The following is a 27,936-nucleotide window of genomic DNA, read 5'->3' on the forward strand; positions in this document are numbered from 1 at the left end:
GTCAATTTAGAGGTTTTTGAGCTGACAAAAGTTGGTAAAACTTGGCAACACAGCTTTTACAAATTTGTCATCTAAGGCATACAAGTGACAGAGAAAAAGCAAATAGGAGCAGTCATCTAAGGGCTGCGGTATTAACCTAGAATCTGGTGAACTCAATTTGCCTTATGACAGGCTTCTTATGAAATTTTTTTTAAAAATCAGTGAGAATGTTTCTTTGGGGATACACACAAGCAGATCCACCCTAAGCTTGGATGATGCTAAATGACTTCTCTGTGGAAGTGGTAGATCGGCATGAATGTTAGAATTGCTTCATGCTACTGGTCTCTGACTTGTGATTGCTATTAATTGAAATTGATCTAAGAATACCTATTGTTCTTTTACATCTGTGGTAACATAAGGCAAGAAAGATTTTTTTAGATTTCCTATACTACGTGATATTTTACTTCATAAATTAATGTCATAGATGAAAAAATACATTGATCGTACTTCAGAAATAGGTACATATTTCATCTAGTATGGAATGCTGCAAGGTGCTGTGTTCTGACCCCATTCAGCAAAACACATGAGATAGTGCCTAGTTTCAACTATAGGACTACCACCACTGAACACAGTGAAACTTGCTTTGCTTAATTAGTCCAAAATGCAAGATGAACAACTGTGTAAAACCTTGTCCCTGTGGTTTGCTTTTTTTTCTTCCTTAAATGCAACCATGAAATCAATTGTTTGAGTATTTGAAGGTAACAGAGCTCTCTTCTCCTGTGACCACCTATCTGTCAATAAGTCAGCTGCTTGCCCCTGAGTTGAAGGGATGTTTGTGTGACAGCCTTGCTAACATGCTTAACTTCCTTGTTGTCTTTCTAAGGGGAATTCCAAAGACAGTAAAAAAGTATTTTAATTTAAATGAGAAGGTGTTACATCTGAACTGTAGAGATGAGACAGTAAAGGTTGAGGTCATTAGTCTATTTGCAATTTACATCCGTGACAACATGACTCATCCAGAGCCCATCAAAATAGGCTGAGAAGGTAAAGAGCTGTAGAAGGGGGAAGAAGAAGAAAGACATGTCAAGCACATTATCCAGAGGAGTGAAGTAGAAGGACTCATCCTGAAAGTATTGTTTTACTGCCTATGCACTACATTTTCCCTCTGCATTCCCAGGAGAGAATCAGAAGGGAGGATTACAGTTCATTTGTTCACATTTGAAGGGGCTCGATGGCCCTTTGGAAGTCCACTCTGTACTATCCAAAGGAACCCTGTGAAAAAGCCCAAACCCTTCCAATGAGGGTGACAGAGGACAGACTAAGCTGGTTCACCAGGAGACTGCAAGACCAACCATAGTGTTGATGCCAGGGGACTGTATGACCATTGTGCTGTGGATGTTGCATATTCATTAGAGCCACACTGCATCGTACATCCCAGCACAGAGCAGCTGCAGCATCAATATGTCTATGAAGAGTTTTTGTGACACACATGCTGGAAAATATATGAAGTCTTTTGTATTTACTCTAGGAGCAGGGTGAAGCTCATTCATGATGTTCAATGTCCAGTGTAGGAGGTCAATAACTAATCAATCCCAATTCGGGGCTAGAAACTGGAATATTTATTGAACATGCATCTCACAATTTAAGGGTCTTGGAGGCAGGACATGTTAATGAGGAGGATGGGTTATGCTAACTAGGGGATGGATTATGCTAACTAGAGGATTACACAATTTTCTGCTACAGTTACAAAAGTGGTTAATATTATCCCTTAGCTAGGACCACATAGGGGGAGGAGAACAAAGAGGTTTCTACATGGTCTGATAACATCATCACAAAGTCTTTCTATGTCTTGCTGAGGGAGACAGAACAATCAACATAGCAAAATATTAACAGGTCCTGTGAAGAAGTGTCTGGTCCTCAGGTGATGCGATTTCTCTCAGCCCTGTTGCCCAAGGCCTGCTGCTCAATCCCATCAAACTCCTTCCTGCTGACAGCTGAGTTTTGGTCCTTACAGTCTGGCAGGTGCTGGCAGCCAGTGCCCGGTACCCTTCTTTAACAAAGAAGAACATGCAGTCATTCCCTTTCTCTTGAAGCAGAACATCCCATCACCAGCATAGAGAGCACCATTTCTTCTTTCCATCTCTACTTTTACTACATGAATAGCTGTAGTACAAGAGAAATAGCTATCTTTGTTTGCAGGCCCACTGTAAACAATAGGTCTGACAAGCTGAATGAACTGTGATGCTTGGAACAGAAAACTGAAGGAGATGGTGTTTTGAGACCAGACTAACACTCCTAAATGAGGATGTGGGTTCATGTAGGTCTGTTCTGTCCAGAAAGGCAAATACGTCTATCTTGGAGAAACAGGAGAGCTAGCAGTGGGTTTCAGGTGGTCTTAAAGGTCTTTCGCTTAACAAAAATGCTTTGGTAGAGTATTTCTTTCTCTAATTCAGTTTTAAGTGATTTTTCCCCCTAAAATCATATGTTTTGCAAGATGTAAACATGCTTGTAGTGTTTATTCTTAAGCTAGTATACCCAGTTCTCCTTTGTGTGGGAATTGTTTAATTTCAACTGAGGCAGTAAAAATGCATGGATGTAAAGACTGATTCTTATTTACTAGGCTTCCATGACATCATGATACAAGAAATCATATACTTAAGCTTGTAGCTTGCAAGGACATGTGCACGTGATGCAACTTAGACATGAGTAAGTGCAATGATTTAATGAGCCATTATGCTGATAATTAACAACAAGAGGACCTAGAAGTACATGATGTACCTACAAGTTAAAAACCAGGGAGTGCAAGATGAGGACAAGATGCAGGCATACGAATGGTGTGACGGTGGATTACAGGCAGAATGATGATTTGACAATTGGGATTATTTTAATATGTTTAGAGATTTTGAAATGTATGAACACTAGAAACAGCCTTTGTTTCCAAGAATGTGAAGTGAAAATAGAGGAATCAGAAGAGCTAAATTAAGTTTGGTCCTGGATTTCCAGCACTCCTGCTTTCCTGTCTTCAATCTTCAGAATAAGACAAGATGCCCCATGTAAAAATCCTTTCTCTCTTGCTTTTCTTTAAAAAAGTGGTTGGTCCAGTGGGCTTAACAAGAAGACTGAACTCCTTATTCAGTATTCATTGAGTCTTAAGTGGGTTGGAGATCTGGCAGTAGTGGGATAACATTATTAAATGTTTGAAACTTGGCTGGAAGATTGGTGGCAGCATTGTATCAATGGCAGAGTGAAGCCATTGGATTTTGGATATCTCCTGACACAAACTGTACTTAGAAAGAACAGAGAAACTTTAAAGCTATTTAGGATCTTTATGTTCTTCTAAAGATCTGGGGTCAATGTTAGAGGGAAGTAGACATTTCACAGTTTCTTTCACAGTGTTACACAGTGCAAAAGTGATCTGTTTTCTGCACCTACCTTAGATGTGGGGTAAATGATAGTAAATGAGTGAAAGATTAGTGAAAATTTTTTTCATTCCCTTAAACTTATTCTCCAAATCACAAACCTGGTGAAACAAATCCTGGAGTGTGTTGCATGCCTCCCATGGTTATTTTTTACCGCATGACAATCTAGTTTGTTCGCAGCAGTGAATGGAAAGTTGGCATTTGACATCTGGGTATTAACAGGCAGTATTCATAGAGCAGAGCAGCCCACCCAAAGCCTGCAGTTCCTTCACAGCATTTTAAATGACCCCAAAATTATCTTGTTTTAGTAGGTTAAATTATAGGATGTGCTGGTGGCCTGTATTTACTACAAAAGGTGAAGAGTGTTCATTGTTCTGAAGCTTTTGTGTATCATGGAAACAAGAAATACTCCGTGACAACATATCTCCATACTTGACAATGGACACTGTCATGAAATACCAGAACTGAACTCGTCGTGATTCCTGGAGTGAAGAAACTCACTGAAATAAATCTTCAGCGAAGTGGCATATCCCTTCAGTAATCAACAGTGCATCTGTTCACCTTGGATGAGGAGCAACCCAGTAACTCTAAGGGGTGAAAAATTATTGCTTTAACAGAGCAGCCTTTTTGGGCATGTGGGCCAGGCAGGCAGCTTAGGCCAGTGGATTCTGGATTCCCAAAATGCACAGATAAGAGACACTTGTGCATTTTGGCAGTGTGGCAGCTCTTGGGGGTGAAGCAATGCTGGACAGCAGCCAAGGTATACATGTATCCCTTGTTCTTCGTTCAGGCCTGTTCAGTTGTCAGCAAGGTTCTAACGTTTACAAAAGCTCTTTGGGGTTCTGAAGTGCTTCACCCTTGGGCATGCTGGTTATGAGCCACAGATGTGTCACCTCTAGGAGAAAACTTTTCCGTGATAGGCCAGCACAGAGGGAGAGCTCCAGTGTTAATGATGGGAGGGGAAGCTCTGTGCTTTGGACCATAGCTCTTTCCTGGGACAAGCACGTCTTTACTGGTTGCTGCTGCCTTGCTAATGAGAGCAGATAGTAAATGCCCACAAAATCTCCCTCCCTCCCAGCTCCCATCTCAGAGTGCTGCTGTTCTTCAAACAAAATCCTTGTAAAGTATTTTAAAAAACTGCTGAACTGAAAGATGCCTGTGAGAGGAACTGCAGAAGATGCACAGCTTCTATCCAAGAAAAGGACCTGGAGGACCAAAATAGATGCTGTATGGAAGCATACAAGGGAAATGACCAGTGCTGGAGGAAGAGAGATGTCACCACCTCTCTCAGGCAAAATGTGACTTGATTGTGCAAGGCTCTCTGTTGTTCTACTGTGCTTGACCTAAGTCTGCTTATCAGGTATTAGACAGAAATCTTAATGTAAGTAGAAGCAGATCCAAAATGCAGTAGAACTTCTCCAAAGCTGGCAGAATTGTCCTCTTCTTCCATTACTGCAGTTGAATCTCTCCAGGTAAATACTCAGATTTGAGTGTTGTCAAAGAGTCTGAGTTGAGCCCTGAGAAGAAAAGTGTCACCAAGCAGAATTGATATGAAGAATATAAAATCTTATTAATAGATGTTATTAATAGATTATGAGCATTTCACAGATCTGTGGTGCTAGATGGAGTCTACACTAAAGTCTCTACTCATGGATGAGTCTGGCAAATACAGGCTCGTGGTTCAGCTGAGGTTGTTGCAGCTGCTGTACCTTTAGCATTTTCTCTCTTTCCAGTGCCCATTCTTTCATTTCTTTCTGATGCCAATGTTTGTATGCTGCATCTTCTTTCCAGGATAAAAACTTAGCATGTATCAGACTGGTAACTCTGAATATAATTCAGTCTGTCTTGGACTGTCACTAATAGTCTTTGCATGACAGAGGGACAGAGAGCCCATAAGACAGATGTGACTGCAGTCTGCAATCCTTCAGAAGAAGGATCATCTGATGTTGAAACTAGCTGCTCAGACCTCCCCTAGAGTAGATAGTGCAAGTCAGGACCAGAGGTGTCATAAACCTCTCCTTAGCAAGGTCTCATCCATTTCCCTTCAGTCTTAGTCTTCAGAGAGATATAAATGGTTTCTGAAGCTTATGCTAGTGCAGAGAACAATGCATCCTGTTTTCCAACTTCCACACTGATAGCAGCTGGAAAAAATGATGAGGAGCATTGTTTATTCAACATTTTTGGGTTTTACCTAGAATGTCTCATCATAGCCACTCGGTATCTTCAAATTCTGCTCACCTTGTGAGAGAATATCAACCTTCCCTCACAGGAGCAGCTGTTCATCTCCAAGTCTTCTGTCTGGTTCTCAGCTAAGACTGATCAATATCAGTTCTTATATACTGAAGCTCTGTAGATTTCAATTTGGCAGCCCTTAAGGATTTCCAAAACAGCATAACCTTTACCTCCCATTAAGGTCTTGCTGGGATGTATTTCATATGTGATACATTTCCTAGAAAAATAGACACCAAAACAAAACCAGGCATAAAACCTCAACAATAGGATATCTCAGATTTTGAAAGGAACCTGCTCTGCAGTGTGATTAGAGAATTTCTCAGGACTTGCAAGATGATCTCAGAAGAGCAATGAACTAAGAGTTGCTGAGTGGCAATAGGTTTCATGGGTTTTTTAGATGGTATAATATATTCAGATGCAACAAAAAAAAAGAAACTACAAACCAACACTAAAAATAATAACACAGTTTACTACTTCAGCTCTGAAACTCAGCTCTTACTTAAAATAGTAGAATGACATGCCAGTGCCTTAACAGTTGCTTTAATGCTGATGTTCTGTGTTTAGTAGTAAGCAGTCTCTGGATCTTTCACATCTCCTATGCATTTCTAGCTTGTAGTTATTTAATGATTGTTATGCATCTTATAAAATAGGGAAAAGGATTGACTGTTCAGTTCAAGCACACTCCCTCCACTTCACCTATATTCTCCTTAAATACGTGTACCGTATATGGACCTTGATAGAGGTCCATTTGCCTAATTTGAGAACCATATATAAAAGAAATTCCAAAACCCTGCCTCTATAAATCAAGGGATTTCCACCTCTAGGGATTCTGACGCTTCATCCATGTCAGTATGCTATAGATTAAGAGACATGTTCATAAAGAAGCAGGTTTTCAAGGACACCTCTTTTAGGCAAACTAACACTTGTAAAATACCATCAGTTACTAAATGGGTTAACAATAATCATGCTGCAGTCCCTTGTGAAAGAGTCAATTACTACCTCTGGGTCAGGTTCAGCAAGAAAAATGAAATTTCAGTAATTGCAGCCTTTCAATAAAGTGGACATTTTGTACAAAGCTGGGTATCTGTTGCTGTAGTAGATGAGACCTGGTGGAAGATTATCAAGTGCAAAACCCCAGAGCCTCCTTGGCTTTAACATTTCAAGGGTAAAAAATGCACATCACTCTCCATCTGATGCTGTTAGAAAGATGGGGAGATCTCCTCATTGTCCATGTATTATCTTCTGTATATATCTTATGTATGTCATTGCACATGGATTATCCACACTCCCTCTGTATGGAAAGCCATCTACCTCTTTTACACCTTCATACCTCTTTTAAGCCTAGTAGAACTGACAAGGGTTTCCTGAAGCAGCATGAAGAGTAGGAATTGTTGACTTCATTACATTTAAATTAAATCTTAATCATATGCCAAGTGAGATAATTGCCTGGGCTAAAACAACACTGACTAGTCTCCATTCCTTTCCTAGTTATGCTTATCTTTGCTGGAGTTGGCTGCTTGGTTTTCTTTCCTTATGCATCAGCCCTAACACAGGGCAGTACTGGCAACACAGCTCCTTACATGCACTTAGTCCATATAGCAGCTGGTGGATGGAAAAAATAAAATTATGGAAATTCTGTAAGAGGAGGACAAGCTTGTGTGGAGTTAACTTACATGTGCACAATCTTGAAAGAAATTACAAACCTAGAGTATATTTACAAAGAGCAAGCAGAAAGCTAGGCAACAGCATTAATTTATTTTATTGCTTTACAGTGATTGTTTAGTCTCCACCTTAAATCAGAGGTCTTCACTCTTCCCTGCCAAACCACTCTTCATGTGCTGAACATAGAGAGGCTAGAACATGCAGGGTAAACATGCACATGTGTACACAACATTCTGAGGTCAGAACATGCAGTGTAGACACTGAGTAGGTAGAAGTATAGTTAGAGGAGAAGCAAGGTGCAGTGTCTGGAGCCACCCAGTGGACATTGCCAGTCTGAGCCTCGACTTTAAAAAATCTGCAGTCTGAAAAAAAAATCTGAAAAACACGTCACCTTCCCTGTAGGGTATTTTAACTGCTACAGTATATGAATTCTAAGGCAAAAAGTAATGCAAATCCCAGCTGGTGGTCCACATAAGGCAAAGAAAGACTGGATGTGCAATCAGGGATCCTGATAGCTAAGAAAGAAATGAGTGTAATGGATTTCATTGGGAATGTGCAGATGAAGAAAAAAGTCCCAAGGAGGCATGGTCAGGAATAGACAGTAGTCTACTTGCAAACGTATCATGGTCTCACTATAAAAAAGCAAACAAGCAGTAACAGGGAAGCTCAGTGTGTTGGAAAAAAGTTTATAGACATCCAAGAATATAACGCATGAATTAACGATGCAGGTCAAATTAACGATGAAGGACATTCAGAGCACTCGGATCAGCATGTTACAAAGGTAAAACATGCTTGTACAAATAGGGGCTTTGCAGGCTGAAGTGGCATGTGACTGTAGTGTAGGATACTGAGAAGTGGGACCCAGCACCAGAATACTATAAACTCAAAGTAGAAGACTGACTTGGTATGACAGATGTGCACAGGGGCAGCAAAACGTACTGGGGAGAGGTAGGGAGTAATAAGTGGAGACAGAAAGAGGATTTATACAACAAATGCCCATGGATTAAAACCATTTCAAAGTAAGACTTGCATGGCGTATGCTTTAACCTATTGTTGTTGCCACAGGGGAAAAAGAACTTAACAGAGATTTCAAGAGCACTGCCAAGCAATAGGGGGGAACAAGGGGGAAAATAAGGAAAAATCAAAGGTATTTTGCAAAACCAACAACAAAAAAAATGAGTTTAAGGTCACATAAAGCAGAGCTTTACCAGGTATCCCAATGTAATGAACATCCAGAGCTTAATTAGGACTCCTGAACAAAGCCTGTTATGTGTTGCCAAGTTTGGTCAGCAAGGTCAAGCAACTGGAGTCTTGGATTATGACTTTAAAATATCATTAATTACTTAGAAAGAATATTTGCAGGGAAAGAAATTTCAAAAAGCTGTAGATTGTAACTGGTCTGGAGGATCTGGCAGAGCACTACCATGTTCATGCTGTTCCATTCCCAGGAAAATGCATTTAGTCCTTCATGCAAAAGATTATTAAATTATGCCAACTCTGTACTAGAACATTTTTACTAATGCAGCTATACAAGCAAAGCTTCCCTTTGTGGATTCATGCTTTTATCAGCAAAAAGCCTGAACACCTAAATGGAATGAGTTCTGTAGGCAGAGGTTACTGTCATCATGTACACCTACCTCTGTACTAGGAAACATACTAAAATAAAAAGTTTTCAGTAACAGCCTACCCTCTAGGCAACAACAGCACTTCAATGAAATAGTTTGCAGTCAGTTACTACTGGACAGAGGCATAGGGACCATGTCTTTGCATCCTGCATTCATCTAGGCAATGTAAGTGGTGCAGTGTGTCCCTGGGAACTGCCTCAAGGGAAGAAATCAGCCATTAGATCATGTGAAGAATTACCCCTGGGTTAAACTCTTGCCTCTACCAGTGATTTCTTGCATTATTTGAAGCAAGGTACTTCAGCAGTTCTTCCATATCTCATACTCCAGTGTTCATTTGTGCTATTATCTTTCCCACACTTTTAGCATGATGTGAGCGGAGCTCTTTGATACAGGAATTGCTTTTCACTGTATGAAGGGAACTTCACGAATGCCTCTTAGAATCCTGACTGAATTTTTGCTCTTCAGAATTCTTCACAGTTTTCTCTTGTTTTGCAATGGCAGCTGTGATCTGGTGCTTTTGAAGACATGGCATTAAGTGCCTCAGGCCCATGGTGTGACACAGCTGTATAATTAAATGAGTAGCTTTAGTTGATAATTCCTGGAGGAGTTTTATTTTTTAATTCAGCTGTCAAAATCCAGTTCCTAAACAATTGGTTCATCCCCTTTATGTGTTGATATTTTTCTTACCTTCGCCATTAACCATTGGCTTGTTTTATTTCTTCTTTTTTTCCTGCTGTCACTCTGATCCGGGAATCCTGGATTCCTACTGGATCTCTAGGTGGGTCCCACAACCCCACTGGGTGCTGTGCACAGTAATATATACTCTTTGCTGCAAAGACTTTATAATGGAAGTCAGCAAGACAAGCTGTCACTAGAAATGGAAGTGAGGACCAGAAGCATGAACTAGAGCCTAGGTTTTCCAAGCTTGAGTGATCTATTATGTAAATAAGTCAAGTTTGTAGCCAACTGATGGACTCTTTAACACCAGAAGAAAGGCTTGTCCTGTGCAAACAGACACCAGAGACAGAAGGCTTTCCAGCACAGACCCTGACATTTTTGATGATAGCCCAGGGAAAATGTCCTAAATGATGGAATTATAGTTGAGTTATTTAAAGGACATTTAATATGTAGGAAACCCACTGGGGAGACATGAGCTTGCCTACAGAACCTGAACTGCACAAAATGTGAATAGACCAGATATTCCAGTAAACTTGCATTACCGGTAATAGGTAGGCATATGGTAGGGGAGCATGTAATACTCATGTCAAATAACAACTTTTAATTAAGTCTTGGAATCCTAGCCACATATATGACAAGGTTTTTTATTTTTGCGCATTTTTAAAAATTTCTTTAGAAATATCGTTTCCTTATGTGAGTCCATCTTCAGCCTTATTTCCACTCTTTAAATTTAAGAGTCCTTATTGATCAAGACAGCGAATTTTATACAAGTGATCCTCCCAAGAACCCACATTGCAATCAGGAAATGGGCTGCAGGCCTGGTTTGCAGTGAGATGTTTTTCTTTAGGTCCATCAGATAAAGGGACAGCCATAACAACCCAGGTCAGGTTTGCTGGGGACCACAGATGAAGATGAAGCTCTCAGTTCCAAAAGAATAGAAGGGGAATATGAAATACTAGTAAGTCACAGCGAAAGGCTAAAGGTTTTCTGACTTGTCTGATAATCTCTGAGCTTTGTGACTTGGAACACCTGGAATATGCCCAAAAGACAGAAAAGGCTCCCAAATATAGAAATGCATTCCAGGCATCAGCTGCTGCAGAGCAACAGTGTATCACCATCAGAGCTGGGCATGTAAGTCTCATCTTGCTTGCAGCATCCCTGTTGGGAAACCAGAATATTCTCCAAATGCCATTCCAGAGGGGTCATTCCATAGGGCTAGCCATTGACTTGGTCCTGCAAGGACAATCAAGCTTACTGTTCAGAAGTTACTCCCAGAATAAGATATCTCTCCTAATGGCAGGGGGGAAGTGGTTCGTATCTGTTACACTGGCAGTCCAGTTTTAATGCCATAGGATCTTCAAGTAAGAAAATAAATAAATTTTAAAAAGCCAACTTAACATCATTCTGACTTTAGGAAATGTTGCAGCAAGAGAAAACAATGGAGCTGCCACAGGATTTGCACATATACTCTGTTTATGTCCCAAAATATGCCTCATGCCTTCGAACCCTTACCCCACTGGGATCACCCTTTGAGGAGAGCTGTGGTGTCTGGCAACTGCAGGGTGTCACCATGCCAAGAACATGGTGATCCTCAGCTCTATTTTCTTCATGGGCAATAACTGTAATTTCACTTATGCACTACCTAAAATATTTTACTGCCTGCCAAAGATTGCAAGTAACTGCCACATCACTGAAAGGCCAGTTTTAAGGCTATGGATAACTTTTAGTAATCTTCCAGGCAGGCAGCAGTGGTCAACACTCCTTTTATCATCTTTTAAACAAGTAGTTTCCGGAGCAACCACCCTACATACAAAAACCCCATGTAATTCTTTGCTCTTTGCTACTTAAAATTAGCTTTACAAATGCAAAACATCAATTGTATTGAAACTATGTCAGAGAAAAATTGTCCTGTTTTCCTAGCCCTGTTGAGGCTATCAGGGAAAGTCTTTCATGAATGTGTAGCATCAAGTGTCAGGTAAAGAGTCCAGCTTGGTCTGGACAGCAATCCCTGAAAACCGAATAAATTCTCTGGAAGGATGAATTGAAAACAAGTTCCAGTAGTTGAAGTCTGCTTCACACAAAGAAGTTTTGAGAACTTGTTTTCTTCTTATTAGCTATTTTTTTCTTAATGTTGCTAGTGCATTGTTTCTACTCAGAGATCTTCAATTGCCAGGGATTAGTATCGTCAAAATGATACCACCTAAAGTAAAGAAAAACCTCCAGTGTACCAGAGAGACCCTCCTTTGTTACACTGATTTGCTAAATTCTTTTATTTAAAATTCACAGCGTATGAACTAAAAATATTTTCAAACCGTTTCAGATTAAACCAATGTCCCCTATGTAAGAGTTGCCCAAAATCACTCACACACAAAAGAGGACTTGCTCTCTCTCTTCATTGTCATTTTCCTAGCAGAAGAGACAGGCTTGAAATATCACATGAAGGGGAAAAAAAGTTGTTGTAGCTGATACAAGAGAGAAAGAACTTCAGAGCTAAACTGGAACAGATCTCTTCATCCATGCCTCAACTTGTTCCTCTCTTCAGAATGGGAATGTGATAGCTGACAGATGCTTTAATTTCTGCAAGCAGTAAACAATATACACAAGAGCTGCAATCTGATGTCCTGGCTTACAGTGCCCAAAGCTACCAGGGATGCCAAACAGATTTCTTACCTGCTGTATAAGTTGCTACACATTACTTTTTGGAAAACTATGGTTCCACAGCATTGTGTAGACAGTTGTTTCATTCTTCAAACATTTCAAAGAAGAAAGGAGAATGGAATGTCCTGACTTTCTCCCTCTCAACTGAAAATAGAGGACAGGAGAGTGTACTGTGGTCCTCAGGCAGTGAAAATACCTGCTTAAACAGGGTGTGTGACAAATGAAGACTTTTAATGAACAGGATGTCTCTTATAGATGGCTACTTGGTAGGTCCCTGCTTCATCAGGCCCTCCACCAATCACCACCAGATAGGGATTGGGAAACAGGTTTTTGTGGCACAGGAGTGCTGTTGAATTAAATTTCAAACTTCCTGTCTTCAGTGAAGCTGTTCTTGACTTGCCTCAATTGCAAAAAAGATAATACAGCTTTTCTTTTGGAAGATTACCAGATCAATAGTATCCATGTACAGGAAGAGCTGTGAAACATCGTTCCTCAGGCAAAGTAGTGTGTCTCATATTCCTTCCTTTTTTCCAGTGCTTTTTTCATCATATGTAGTGTCTGTATGGTGAAGCTGCAGAATCACCTATCCTGAAAATGCCTTTTTTCTCATTAAGAGTGGTGGTATTTAATCATTTCACAGCTTCATTGAGTGGCTTGTCTTACCACTCACTGCATCAGTACAGACTACAAAGATCATACTGGCATCTTGAATAAGATGAGTAATACCTTGATATTTTTCCGTCTTAGCAGCCCACCATCTGAGCCACCTCATCTCCCAAAAGAGAAGACATTTGAAAAACCTGGTGCAATGACCCAGCATTTCTGAAAGGTCTTTAGTCTTTGCTTTACATGGTGTTGAGCTGAAAAGGATTTGGTGCAATAAAGAAAAGAAATAATGATAGCTAGTGTTTGGTTAGGAAAGAGGTAGATTATGTTTAGTAATCTCTGACTGAACTACTTGTTGTTTTATTAGATATATGCACATCCTAAAGTGTGAACAAAGCTGAAAATGGATTGAAAGTAGGCTTTGAAACACCTTTTTCTAAATGTAAATTAAATATGAATTACCTTCTTTCAAAGAACAATCATTCTGGAAGCAACATATACTATAGATATCTGAAATTATTCATTGAAAAATTTAATATGTGACATTTTTTTCCAGTTGGCACAAAAAATGTTTGAAGACATTCTCAGAAGTTGTAGTAGCCAGTGGAATCATCATGGCTGGGCTTCGCGAACGAAGATTTGGGAAGGCTCTATCCACATTTGTTACAGGCACGCTGGTGGCTTATGAGGCCAATACGAGACAGACATATCCGATTGCAAAAGGCACAGCAGAAGGACTCCTTAGATGGTGTATTCTGCAAGACACGGTTCTTTCTGCATTGCCTTTTCTCCTCGAGAGTGATCCTGCCTGTGTTCTCAAAGGAGACAGCAGCGTTATAGATGGTGTGTCTCCAGGCCTCCTGATTGGAGGCCAGAGTAGACCAGTTATGGTGATCAATATGGCCAAGGCTGAGATGTTGTTTCAGGGAGTCCTGGTATCTTTTCTTCAGGGCTCCTCTCTTGGGATAGCCAGTGGCAAGTTCACCATAAAGCAGGATCTTAGGGAGTCAGTGGTCCTTCATCGTGGTCCTTCATCCTGGAGACGTGCCCTGCCCAACGCAGCTGTGTTCTCATCAACATGGCCTCAATACTTGTGACTGCTGCTTGCTCTAGAACAGATGTATTGGTCACAAAATCTGACCAGTGGATGTTTAAGACTGTACGGAGGCAGCGTTGATGGAAGCGTTCTGCCCCTAGATATCTGGGACAAATTAAACATTATGCAAATCTGTGCTAGATTAAACTGATGGTTTTGGTAAAAGAAGGTTTTCCTGATAGTAGCTAGACATTAAGATAGGACATGAAAAATCTTGATTTTACCTAAGTGTCAGGTTTTATGATTTACTGGTGAAAAGTTCATGCTGTTCTATGTACTGAGAACAAATTGTAGAGATGCATATTTCTGAAGGAGTGTATTTTGAACATGGTCCAGTCTTATGTAATTCTTTGAAGGATTTTCTTTCCTTCATAGGAAAGTGCCTCCAAAGCAATTAATAGTGTTTTGTGTCTACTGTGGGAGGAATGCTAGCTGGGAAATAGCCCACAGTGTACAAAATGTGTCAATGTGTCCATTTGCCCCAGGGATGCTGATTCATGTGTTTGTGAGACTATTCTGAGAGGGTTTGCATAATTAGGCTTTTGAAAAATTTGTTTTCTCCATCTTTTCCTAGAGAACGAGAGTCCAGTTTTTTCTGGATAAAAATTTACCTTTAATAAAGAACTGGAAAACCTTGGCAAGCAGAGAAGATAGATTCCCAATGAGAATTGAGATGAAATGATAAAGCTTCACCTTCAAAATCAACAAAAGTGCTCTGGCAGCTCTCATTGCTGCCTTATAGACAGCCTTCAAGGCAGGCAGCCAGGTTCTGTAGGCAACATTTGGGTTCCTGCTCACATCTTCCACCACCAAATTCACTTTTAGCTCTGAACAGCAACATGACATGGCTCCATGATGAAACCCTCCTTTCCCTGTGCACCCATTAGTGGTTTGTTCACCCCGTTCCCCCACTACTTGCTTCTCTCCAAGGCAGCAGATAGGAATGCTCTTGCCACTCCACCAGAGAGGGTGCTGGGGAGAGCAAGAAGCTTTCCCAGGCTTTAGTCCTAGTGTCTTTGCCTCCTTTCCTCCCAGGGATCACAAAGTGGGGGATTTGCAAACCCATGCATATGAGTTTTACTCTGTGGAGTTGTGGACCATTGTATCTGACAGCTATGCTATCTGTGCTCACGGAGCAGGGACCTCAGTGGTCTTCAGGCATTGCCCAGCATGTGTGAGCATGGCTGGAGAGGGCTGGAGTACACAGATTAGTCATATTAATCCAGAAAAGATGCATCAAAGGTGGTATGGGATGATTCCAGAAGGAATCAGAAAATGTCAAAATTATACCTTCTGTTTCAGCGCAGGCTTCTCCTTTGGCTCTCTCTACTTCTGCTTCCCGCTCCCCTCTTTTTACTCATTATCCTCCTAGGAAGACTATTTTTTAATTAAGTGGGGGGTGGATTTGCAGAAGAGAGGGAAAGTCTTTGTTCTTTGTGTCCCACATTGATTAGCATTCCTGTAGTTTTGCTGTTTGCTTATCTAAAAAGAAGCTGTGATTTGGCTGAGGAAAGAATAGCTTTTGCATATTAATTTTCTCCTAACCAAAAGCATCTAAGATACCCTAATGATGCTGGAAAAATTCTGAAACTCAATCACCATTCTCAAATTTAGTTAACTAGTAACATCTCCTCATAAATCCAGCAGAAGAAACACTTACAGGAAAAGAAAGTCATGAAAACACTCTGCTTATTAAAAAAAAAAAAAGTATTAATTATCTTAACCTCACCCTGCACAGGGAAGCAAATCTTTGGAGCATGAATAAATCTTTTAGCTAACTGTGCAGATTTTCTGCAGAGTGGTTAGTCCGTGGTGAGATCCCACAAGATACACATGTTAGGGACCCTCTAGGATGACCATGAAATAAGGAACTCCTTGACTTACAAATGGAAAATCAAACTAAAAATAATGGATTTGGGGTAGGCAGATTTCAATAAACTCAACAGATTTCATACCTGAATGCTTTGATGGATAGAGGAGTTATATAGCATGTATGACCATAAAAACACAAACTGGCCCAGAAGAAAGAGAGGAGAAATAGGAACAGACTTGCTGTACTAAGTCACTGACTTTTCCTTGTCTTTAAGCAAAGACGAAAGTTCAGAGAAAATGGAAATTATTTTAGTTTGATGAACCTAACTTGAATAAAGTTGCAAAAGCAGGTGAAGGCAAAAGCCAGAAAAGCAGAGTCATAATGTGTCCTGTACTGTAATAGGAAAGTGTTCTGTGGCAGTGATACCAGGAGAGAGAAAGCAAAGGAAAATGTTGATCTCCTGTTCCACAGAGATGAAAGATGGTAGATGGAGCTGAGACAAGAGCCTTTTTTTGTGCTTTAGTCTTTACTGGAAAGGTGTGCTGCAACTGGATGAGAAATGCAGTTGCACAAGGTATGTGCAGAGAAGAACCAGGAGAAGCAAGTTGGAGAGTGCAGTGACAAATCAAACTCATTTCAGATCATCCAAGCATGGTGAGATCTATGCATAAACTGGAGATCTGGCTGCAACCATCTCAGATGGTTTCTCTTTGAGATCTTGAAAAGGGCTGTTCAAGGGAAGAGCAATTGTCAGGCTTATACTTTACCAAGGGGACAGGGGAAAGAGGAGTTGGGGGATACCAACCTCACTTCATTCCTTAGAGAAGTATATGTGGTTGTCTAGAAGACTACATAGTGAATAATAAACAACTTAAATTTATCGACTAAGGTCTGCCAAGATACATATCTTCCTTGGCAGGCATCTAAGCAGACTTTATAGCTCCACATCAGTTGAGGATGCCATTTATCTTGACATTAAGGAAACTTTGATACTTTTATAATCAAGTAGTAGAAATATGATTTAGACAAAACTTTTTTAAGGCAGACACAACACTGTCAGGAAACTATTCAGTCAAAATTGAAGAGATGAGTTTTAACGGACTCTATGTTGTTTCTGAGACCATTTAATCTTCTCATTAGCACCTTAGGTGATGAAAAGGTTTGTGAGTAGAGGCTGTATTTATTAAACTTAAAAACAATATCAAACCTGTGGGCACACAGTGAAGAACAGTGTGGTAATTGCAAATTAGAGATGGTCTTGAAAACTCAATAGAAGGCAAGTGCAAAATTTTATCCTTGGGCAGGCCTAACCAACTGTGCAGACAGGGTGGGCTGTGGCTGTCAGCCCTGTTCTCTAAAAATATGTGGGAATTAGATTGAATAAGGAGCTGGACACAAGTCAAGGATTTTGTGCTGTAAAGTTGCATTGGTATGTAGGTAATGAGACATAAAAGAAAACTCCTCTGCTGATCATTAATAAGGTTTCACTTAGATTAATGTGCAGTTGAGGTACTGCACTGGAAGTACAATTCAGACTACCAGAAAATCAGGAGGAGAAAATGGAAGTAGTTGGGCACATGGTCTACGTGGAAAGACTGCTCAGTCTTATGCAGGCAGGAGGTCTTGAAATACTTCATCAGCCATCACAATGAAAAGGAATAACTTGTTCTTTGTGTTCACAGTAGAAGGAACAGCAACTACTGTGATTAAGTGTTGGCACTGGAAATTCATTAGGGAAGTCCTTCCAGCAATCAGGACAGTGAAGCACTGGAGAGGCCATGGAATGTCCCTCATTTTAGGTCTGTGAGATGAGGCCAGAGACAGTCATCAGGAGCAGTGCTAGTTCAGCCAACACAGCCTGACATTAACGACCTGCCCAGACCTCTTCTTCTGGGCCACTGGGGTTCAGCACTTACATCCAGCCCCTCACAGACTTTTCTCCCCCTTTCTGATCACAAAGATGCACAACTTGCAAAAGAAAACTATTTCCAGAAAAGAAAGTTAAATAGGGACATGATAATGTCTTCAACTAGTTTGAAAATAGCTAGAAAGAGAGGGAAATAAATTCCAAACACAAGAGAAGTTGGATTAAAATGCCAGAAGAACAGACCTTTAAAAAAATAATGAAGCATTTCTCCCACAGACCTTTTTCAAGAGTGAGCACTGTGAAGCAATGGAGTAGATTGTCAATTGCCCCAGAGGGATCTCTGCTCCTGCCCCAAGGAAGGGGCTTGACTGAGATTGCTTGAGATACTCGATGTAAGGGGGAAAGCTGCACTATTTTTTATGTTTCTGTAATTCTCTTGGAGAAGGGAAATGAAACAGAGAAGTGAGATCAGGAACTGATTTTCACCACAGCAAATGACAGGCTGTGAAACCCAAATCAGGAAATTATTGGTATGGGGGAAAGCTATTTTTTTGCATTATGAACAGTCATCTTGTTGCACTTGTAAATTCATCATTGTGGCATGTTTTGCAAAATTCAAGGTACAATCTTCAGGGATTTATGGAGTAAAATAGTGTTTAGGAAAGGGTGTTGGCTCTTATGGTGTAGAACACAGCCATCTTCTTGCATTTTAGGTATTAAAGATACTTTCCTATATGCAAGCCAACACTGAATTTTTGTTATGTTTCCATGAAATACCTGGAAACAGTTGCTGCCAGGCACAGAACTGGATAGACTACCAGTGCAAAGCAGCCAGCCAGCTCCCCATACAACCTCTTGAAATCATGATGGAGTTTTCTTTCCACTCCTGTTCTTCTCACTATCTGGCCAAATATTTTTGTGGTGGAGTCACTCAGAATTCTTATTTGAAGGCATAAATATATCTGCTGGTTTGTATCCAGAGTTTCAGTTTTGTTCTCCAAATAATTTTACATTGTCTCACTAGTTTGAAACAGGCTGTGGATTTTTATCCTTTGTCATTAGAGTCAGCATAGATATCTGTGAAGAGGAACAGAAAACATAAATTTTAGACTCTATGCACTCAGACAGCAGGATTACGAGAAGCTGAAGCTATAAAAGAAGCTGTAGCATAAAGCAATTACTTGAATGGATCAAAACTTAAAATTTCTATCTTAGAGAAAATTCTGAGACATTGAAATTTCAGCACTGTCTGAAATACAGACAAAAAAATAAGTTTATTAAAACTATTATGGAAGAGAGGAATTAATATTATTTGACCTTCTGCAAACATTTATTTTGATATGACTGAAACATTCTCGACATTGCAACTGGAACTCTTTTATCAGTTTTTATCTGTCAAAGGTAATGTAAAAAGCAAATGTTTGTGCTTCATAGAAACAAAATATTGAGATAATCTCCTCTCAGATTAAGAAGAAATGGATATATTCCCATAGGCATTTTATATTTAAGTCAATGTTTTCCAAAGAAATAATGCTTCTCAGGAAATCACCAACCATATGCCATCATGTTTCAGTGTCCTTTAACCCCACAAATCTCAGAATGGTATATACTTCTAAGTAATGACAGAAACCGATCTATGATCAGGGAAATATAAAGCCATTTCCAGAGTGAAACAAAACAACTGCTTAACTGCATATGAACACTGCCTAATTGTTTAACAGCTACTTATCACATTCTATCTGCAGGGAAAATCGAACATACGTATTTTCTGTCACAATAGTTGCTCCATACATACTCTTAAGAGTATTGTACTTCCCTTTGGTAGTTTGTTATATCTCTTCCCTTCTGTCTCCCAGATTTCTGTTAAGAATTTGCCAAAAGCATTTTACAGTCTCTGCTATTGATAGAGCATGTTAAACATCCAAGGCAACAGGGAATTCATTAAGCTACTTTTCTAACCTATAAGATACCACTAATCTTGTCACAGGCAAGTTGTTGTTCCTGTTCTTCCTCCTGCTTTGCAGCTCTCAGAGCAGCCATTCCGTGGCTCCCCGCTGGTACCAGCCCTGGCCTGCTCGACGCTGTGCAGGTGTGGCACCAGGCAGTCCTGCCCCAGTGCCTTTGCCATTGGCACAGACAGAACAGGCACCTCGTGGAAAGGGACCTAGGAGAAGTCGATACTGAAGCCAGGAGGGGGATCCAACTGTCTGCCTGCTCTTGCTAGTCACCATTGCCAGGGACCATGGTGCTTCTTATTGATCTATTCCCTCTCCTTTTAGCAATAGTGTAGCTGTGATTGATCCCATATCGCTGCATGGAGATGTGGAAATGCCTTCTTCCTTCTTCCCCTTATTCATCCCCTCTCTAGGCTGCCTTCCAGTTCCCAAATGTGTATTTGGCATTCCTGCCTTTGTGGTGTGATAGCACTGTGGTCTCCAGCAGCACAGCTGAGACAGGACCACTCAGCAGCCACTCAAGCATCACAAGGCTTCCTCCCTACAGAGAAGTCATCTTCATTGGATTGATCTTCAGTAATGACTTCTGCTCCCTGTTCTGTCCTGTCTCAAAAGCAGTTTCTACACATAGAATAGCTCTCCTGACATGTTTCATGTTACGCATGAGGAGGAGCAGTGTGAGAATGTGTGGTGCCCCAACATGGAAAGAAGAAATGCTGCTTTACAAGGCTGTGTCCCACAGTGCAGGGCTAGAGGTCAGACTCAATGATCCTTGTGGATCCCCTCCAACTCAGCATACTCTGTGATTCTATGATTCTGTGATTCTGTCTGTGTGCCAACAGGCAAACAAAGAATGGCATTGTGTATTTACTGTGGTGGGATGGTGCTTGCCTTCTCTAGAGGCTCCTGTCCTAAATGCTATCAGATCACCTTTCCTTAGAGTACAACTGCCTGACACCCCCTTACATGTCTTTTTTTATATCTGCATGGTGGTTTTCTATCTAAACATGTCACCCTCCACTGCCCTCAATTTTAAGTTGAGAATAGCAAAATCCTCAAGCATTTCTTCCATAGAATATAGGTTTTTCTGAATACAACCCCCTCTGAGGACATGGGAAGGGCCAGCAGCAGCCTGACCTCATATCTGCTTCCAAATGGAAATGTAATCATAATGTCAAAGCACATGGGTTTTGCATGATTTTTTCAATTTTTTTTTAGTACTGGAGACTAGATCCTGACCAGAGTATCCAAAATAGAAACAGTTAACTGAAGTACTGAGGCTTATATAACCCAATCTTCATGAAATAATGTCAGGATCCCACCCCAGAGAGCAGGCAGCTGTTTGCAACCATTAAGAAACATCCTTGGGAAGGCTAGGTTTTACCACGGAAAAGTACTTTTATGTCCCTCACTTCCTCAGCTAAAAATGGAAGGAGGCTGTATATTGCATCTATTTTTGAATGTGAGACACACAGGTCGGCTACTGGTCAGTGGGGCGTGGGAACAGGCTGCAGTGATGCACAGCCTCACCAAAAAACACTGCTGCTCCATCCCTGAGGGAGAGTAGAGTGCCCTGCTGACATACCCCACTGCTGGCCTGCAGGCAAAGACCACACCAGCATAGTGTGCTGCAAGTGGCCATAGGTCAGGCAAAAGTTTCAGCACAGGTTTCTGCCAGGCTTAAATATATTTTAAACATATTCCTTAATGAAAAATGTTTTTAATGAACCAAGATAACATGAATAATCCACAAATAAAATCCACAAACTGTACTAAAGTGCTTCCTAAAAGTGATCCAGATTCACACCAGGTTATTTCCTCCTTTAAAAATAGCGTGACTATATTCGAGATAAAAATCTGGTGAAAATCCAGAACCAGATTATAACACACATTATACTGGAATGTGCTCAGCATATATTAGAGATCCTTTTGGTTGACCTCTAGGAATTTGTTGTATTAATGTATCCCTTTAAAATTCTCATTAATAAACATTTCCTTCCATCTCTGGGGAACCACCATGACCCTACAATGCACCAGCCCTGCAGTAGGCTAGGGTTTCACATCACTGCTGTAACTTTCTTCTTAATGTGTGTGTCTTAACATGAGCTTTCTGCCTGCTATACATCATTTCCAGTGCTCCACTCTCACCACAGCCCAGAGGCTGTCTCCTAGATGTCTGTAACCACAGGAGAATTAAGATACAGAAGACAAAGATTGCCAGCTCACAGGCCAACTCCACATCTGGAATATCATCTTACCTATTATAACATTTACAGCTGAAAAGTTCATATTTTGGACTGTGTGATTAGTTTTGATGAGAGCTATTAATAGCCTCCTCCTTGCCATAGGACACCAATGTATGATTTGTCGAGTTGTTTTTAAACCAAGGAGATGTAGGCAAGAACTGAAAGTACAGCATATACAAAAATCTCCCTTTTCTTTGTATTTTCCAAGTGAAAGGCATCATGTGAGAAGTTATTCCAGGTGAGGTTGTCCTGATGCAATAGTCAGTGGAAAGGTTGCTTGCTTTAGGTTTGTAACTAAAAGAAGTCATATGGATGACCTACTAGTTGGATAGTAGAGAAAGCTCTACTGATCTTGTCATATATATTCATCTGTGCAGCAGACTGAGGTCTTGGAGTCTTCTCTTTAATTTGGTGAAGCACAATGGCAGCTGGCATCTTGCTAAGATTAGGGAAGATGCCATTTGTTAATCGAGTCATTCCTATTTTCATATTTCCTGAGAATCTCCAAGGGGATGCTTCAGGGGAAGAAGTTCCGTGAATGTAAACCCATGGAAAATGAAACCATGGGCTTTCTCTTTTTGCCATATTTTAAAGCAAACTATCTTCTTCTTTGCCAGGCAGAAGCTGATGTATGCATGGATTGCAGGAGAAAACTTTAGACGGATTCATATTAAGGGTTGTTTGTTTGCTAGTGCAAGTATGAGGTCCCAAAGACCATGTTTTATGCCTTCTTTGTTTCTGATGTGCTAACATGATGGCTTGCATTTATTTATCTTACAATGAATACTAGCAAAAAAGTATTAAGAAGGCACCCTTAGCTAGAATAAAAATAAATTACTTTGAAATTACAGTAGCAATGCCAGAAAGGTCTGTATTCCTAAAATCTACCACCAAGTTTTTATGCCCATGTGTGTCCATCCACTGGGTGCTATTATCATATGTATATGATAACAGTATCCCCGAGAGTTAAATTCAGGAATTGTGGTTATTCAGACTCCTAAAGAAGAAGAGAATTTTTCCTACTTAAGGAGCTGACAAATCACATGAAAGATTTTAAGCAATAAAACCTTCTGGAGGAAAAAAAGAAAAAAATGGTAGAGGAAGAAAATATTTTTGAGAAAAAAATCTGGATTTTATTTATATGCGAACAATGCTACTGTTATATCATGGTTTCCACTCTTTAATCTGGAAAACAAAATGCATCCATCCTCCACTGAAATAATCCAAAGACTGGCAGTGTTACAGAAGATGTGTCCTATTCATTAACATGCAATACAAGAAAGTTGTTTTCATGTAACAAATCCTACTATAATTATAAGGATATAACAGTGAATCTCTAAATGAGAAAAAGCTCCATAAGAAATTTGTGGTCTCATGCCTTCACAGTTGTCTGAGGTTTTTGAAATATCAGCTTGATGTAATTTTAAAGAGTGATGTAGCCTTTTTGTGTGAGTTGGCATACCTGAAAATCTGACATCTGTATAATATGCTTCCTGGATTGAGAACACTGTAAAGAGCAGGAAATGAGAACTTTAATTCAAGCTAAGTCATTGTTTTCCATAAATATGAAACAGGGTACACCAAAATAATCTGCTGAATTCAATGGACAGAAAAATATGGACCTTTTTTTAGTGCAGAAATGTTATATTTTAACACTTAACTTTTCTGTTTCAAAATACCTTCCCTGATACAAAATTATGGTCATTTTGGAGGTAAAAATGCAAGGAAGCATTACTCAAACAATGCAGAATCTATAAAAAGAACAAATAAGTGTTTTAAGGTGAACCGTAGTAAAAAGCTAAATTTTGCCTCTTTTCTGGAAACTTTTCTATTTGTATGCAACACTTACTAGTTTCCTCCTCCTCTACCCACCAGCAGTGGCTTGCACCTATTTTCTAATCTTCTAGTTTAGATCTAGATCCAACAACCAACCTCGATCCAAAAGTAGCATTTCAGTGTGGTCTCTATAGGTTGAAATAGTGTGTGTACTAATAGTAACATTAAACTCAGATGTTGTTGTATTCTTACAGTATTTGAGAATTTTTGAAAACAAATTTCAATCTGAAGCCTAGAAAATTATTTCTGTCCTTAAATTAGAAAAATCAGCCCTTGAAAACAGACTCTTCTGAATATTCTCCCTAAAGTTAATCTGATTACCAAAAAAAAAAAACCAAAAAAACAAAACCCCCACACACCACCACAAAACCAACAAACAACCTCCTCCAAAAAAAACCCAAACCAAAACAAATAGACATCCACCAACTCCCATCTACAATGTGATGTAGTTGCACTCAATCAGTTGTCAAGAGGAAAAATGAAAAGATTTTTTAAACCAAGCCAAGAATTTATTGTTAAGGTAATCAGAATCTTACCAATCTAGCAACTGAATTGGTTTTAGTATCAGTCAAAATATTATAGGAAGGGAAAAAGGAACAGTATTACATAAAAAGTGTGCAGAATAAGAGTTATAGCTGTTATGCCTTCCTAGTACCTACTCCTTTCTCTCTTCTTAGAGTTACTCTTCCACAACCCCTTTGGATCCATGCTGGAGAGAGATAAAATATATGGCAAGTCATCACCATCTCAAGCTCCTCATCAGGGTAAATATTATGTTGATTGTGAGGGTTTCTTCCCTTTGCAAGGGAGAATGTGATGTAGACATTGATGGTTTCTTCTCCTCAATTTGGAGTCTACTTGAAGCAATTTTTATTTAGTTTCTGACACCAATTATACCTTGGTCTTTCTTCATGGGTCTGTAATTCCGTGTTAAATTTGCTATATATGTATTATATGTATATGTATATCTATTCTATCAGATAGAATCATGGAATCACAGAACAGTCTGTGTTGGAAGAGACCTTTAAAGGTCATCTGGTCTGACTCCCCCTGCAATGAGCAGTGACATCTTCAACTTAGCTCAGGTTGCTCAGAGCCCCCTCCAACCTGGCCTTGAACACTCAGAATGATGAGACATCCACAAATTTTCCTGGAAACCTATTCCAGTTTCTCTCTACCCACAGTGTAAAAAAACCTTCCTTATATCTAGACTAAATCTACCCTCTTTTAGTTTACCCCCTGTCTTAGGGATATAAGCCCTACTAAAAAAAAAAGTTCATTGCCGTCTTTCTTATAAACCTCCTTTAGGAACTGGAAGACTGTTACAGGGTCTCCCCAGAGCCTTCTGTTTTCCAGGCTGAACAACCCTAGCTCTCAGCTTTTCCTTGTAGAAGCGGTGTTCCATCCCACTGATCATTTTTGTGGCCCTCCTCTGGACTTGCTCCAGCAGGTCCACATCCTTCTTATGCTGGGGGTCCCAGAGCTGGATGCAGTACGCCATGTGGGGAGAGGCAGTCAGCTCCCTTGACCTGCTGGCCATGCTTCTTTTGATACTTGTTCTTTGTTCTCCTTGCTGCTCCTGAAGCAGTTTTATTCAGCTCTAGGTCTTTATCTGACCACTGCAAACTCGCTCATAGCTATGGGGATTCCAGGGCCAGCCTGTGCCCTCTCTCATCATTCCACTCCATCCTTCTCTTTGTAGCACCCTGTATCTATCTTTCTGAGCACTGAGCCTGTCTTCCTCTGGACAGAATCACTACAGAGGGATAATACATATTTCCGTCTACAGAAAAAGACTGCTTAGCACTGCTGTTGGAAAATGGTAGCTACACCATACTATTACAAAGACATATGCAGAAGTAAGACAAAGGGGGCATGTGCAGAGGGGGCCTGACAAGTCCTAATGCACTTGCAAAGCTATTACAAAGCTTGGGACCTGATACTAGCAATGATGATACTGTATTCAGTGGGCTGCAAGGCTACAAAGCTAATTATGTTTTGTTTCTCCTTTCTATAGCCTGTGTAGACACATACAGACACATACTGAAATAGTAAATGTTTCCAGATGTGCACACTCATATTCACTGGGACTAATAATTACACACTGAAAAGTAAATTGGTATCCTAATATTTGCAGATCAAGGCTTCAATGACTATTTAGGAGAATGTAGGACAGTTTGTCCTTATTACAATTACCAAGCTCCAGATTTATAGCTGTTCCAGAGACTGGTGGGCATGAAGAATTCACCCTTGAGGCAGGTCCAAGAAGATCAAATAATTTTCCAAGAGATGAGGAAGTGAATGCACTTATTAGCTGAAGGTAGATAAACTAATGGACTGCGTGCTTACCTGGCTCCCAGCATTCAATGAGATCAAACTAACGTTCACTAGATGAGGATCTTCTAACCTCTTTGTTCCAGTTTCCTGAGGTACCTCTGATGCAACAGGACATGCTATAAAAACTCGTGTCTCTGCTGAAAGTGGAAAGTGTCACTGAGGAGACAGAAGTCACATGCTGGCACCTAAAATGCCCAAATACCATCCTGTGCTCATGTTCTTCAGCATTGTACCCCTGGCAGAGCAACCATAGTTTGTACCAGGACAGTTTAACACTGGTTATAGGCTTTGGAGTTGGACATATGTTCAGTTATGTTCAAGGGCTCTTTGAGCAGCCACAAAAAGCTACCAAAATTCCCACATGTTTATTGTTGCTCTCATAACCTGGCAGGCTCACAGGAGGTGCAGAGGAATGACTGGGCAGTGTGGGGCTGGTTCTTCATCCACAGGCAACCAGGCCAGTCTACTCAGAGGCAAAGCACCATGACAGGACTTGGTAGGTGTAATGCTTTGCATTGCAGCAATTTCCCTTCCAGGACTACCAGTCCAGCATCATGCAAAATACAAGTGAGATCTTGAAATTGTTAACACTTTCCCATTGTTTTGCCTTTCACCAAGTGTTTGCCAGCAAAAATACCACATAAGACTGAGCAGCCTACACTTCATTGCTCCTCACAAGGTTTTCTCACCACGCCAATTGCCGCAGTGCCCTCTGGCTGAGCAATTCCCCTTGTCATCACCAGCTCTTGTAGCTGAGGGCAGGATTCAGTGGAAACTTGCACACCACACCGCCTTTCCACTGACAGTATAGCTGGATTTCTGACTTGACACAGAAACCCAGCACTCTAAGCTCCCTGGCATCAGCCATGCCCTTTCTGTTGTCACTCTTTCTCCTCCTGCAGACGTTTTCATCCTTTCGTTTTTCAGTGAAGAATTTGTGTGTGTGCATAACTTGCTGGCAGCTGGCATGTGAAGTCTCCTGTTGGGGACAAGCAGGACAAAGAGTGCCACGGAAAAAGTGGAGCTGTTACAGTACCCGAGCTCGCTAGATGGCCTCATACACTGCAAAAAAGCTCTTCCTGCAGCAATCCCACCCTATAAAATCTGTTCATGCATGCAGTGGTAGGAATTTTTTAATTATTATTTTCCCTTTTATTTTTTTTAATAGCTGGGCCTGGACCCCTCTCATTTTTGCTCTGTTTCTCTCCTTTGGGCCATGGCTGTCAGCCTGGAGCAATCCTTTCCGATTATCAAAGCACGCCACACGGCACACAGCAGGAACGGGAAGCAGAAAGGAAAGCTAGTGTGTGACCTTCTAAGTAATACTGTTTTTACAAGCTGGTGTTCAAGCACAAGTGTAAGTTTAGCATTTGGTGCCATTCTGCACTGCTCCCTGGGTCCTTGGCTGTATATTTAGCATGTATGTCTGAAGGCTTTTTGTAATATACTTATTAGGGAAAAGAACTCTCCTAAAGCAAGCACTGTGATCCGTGACTCCAAACAATCTTGTGGGAAAAGCATGAGGGAGGGCTAAGAGGAGATACAAAAAGAGAAATAACTATGGGTTTTGCAAGAGGCACTGGACATTTAGCAACCCCTCTGAAAAAGTCGCATTTGTCTGCACTATTTTCGTGGTCTCCCTGGCCACAGTCTTTGAGAACACTACTGTCAAGCAGGTATTTACTACAATAGTAATTTCAGGGGTAGAAGTCTGAAACAGCAAGAAATGAAGGGTTCAAAGTCACAGTCAAGTTACCAGAGTGCCACACCTTACCATGGTTCAGATGAGCCATAGTGATGAGCTACAGCCCATCAGCAACCCTCTGCAAATGTGGGGTAAAGTGCAACTTCAGTCACTTTCCCAGGGGTCACCACAGGCAGGATACACCGAGTTATCTGCTAGTCGTTGGCTGACAAATTAGTTGGA

At 40.5% G+C, this 27,936-nt stretch overlaps 1 protein-coding gene across 8 annotated transcripts in view; it reads left to right on the top strand.

The window, feature by feature from the left end:
- PALM2AKAP2 (PALM2 and AKAP2 fusion) overlaps positions 1-27,936 on the top strand; it is a 269,801-nt gene that overhangs the window by 64,031 nt on the left and 177,834 nt on the right. Inside the window, exon 2 of one of the 8 annotated variants that reach the window (XM_064641777.1) lies at positions 24,350-24,436. The exons of 6 other annotated variants lie outside the window; for them this stretch is intronic. The gene's annotated coding sequence lies outside the window, so the exon portion shown is untranslated. Of the gene's footprint in view, positions 1-24,349; positions 24,437-26,415; positions 26,506-27,936 lie in introns of those variants that run through there. One more of the 8 variants, XM_064641778.1, reaches the window with a different exon arrangement.

Source organism: Pseudopipra pipra, chromosome Z (genome assembly GCF_036250125.1).
Source record: "Pseudopipra pipra isolate bDixPip1 chromosome Z, bDixPip1.hap1, whole genome shotgun sequence".
NCBI classification, from domain to species: Eukaryota; Metazoa; Chordata; class Aves; order Passeriformes; family Pipridae; genus Pseudopipra; species Pseudopipra pipra.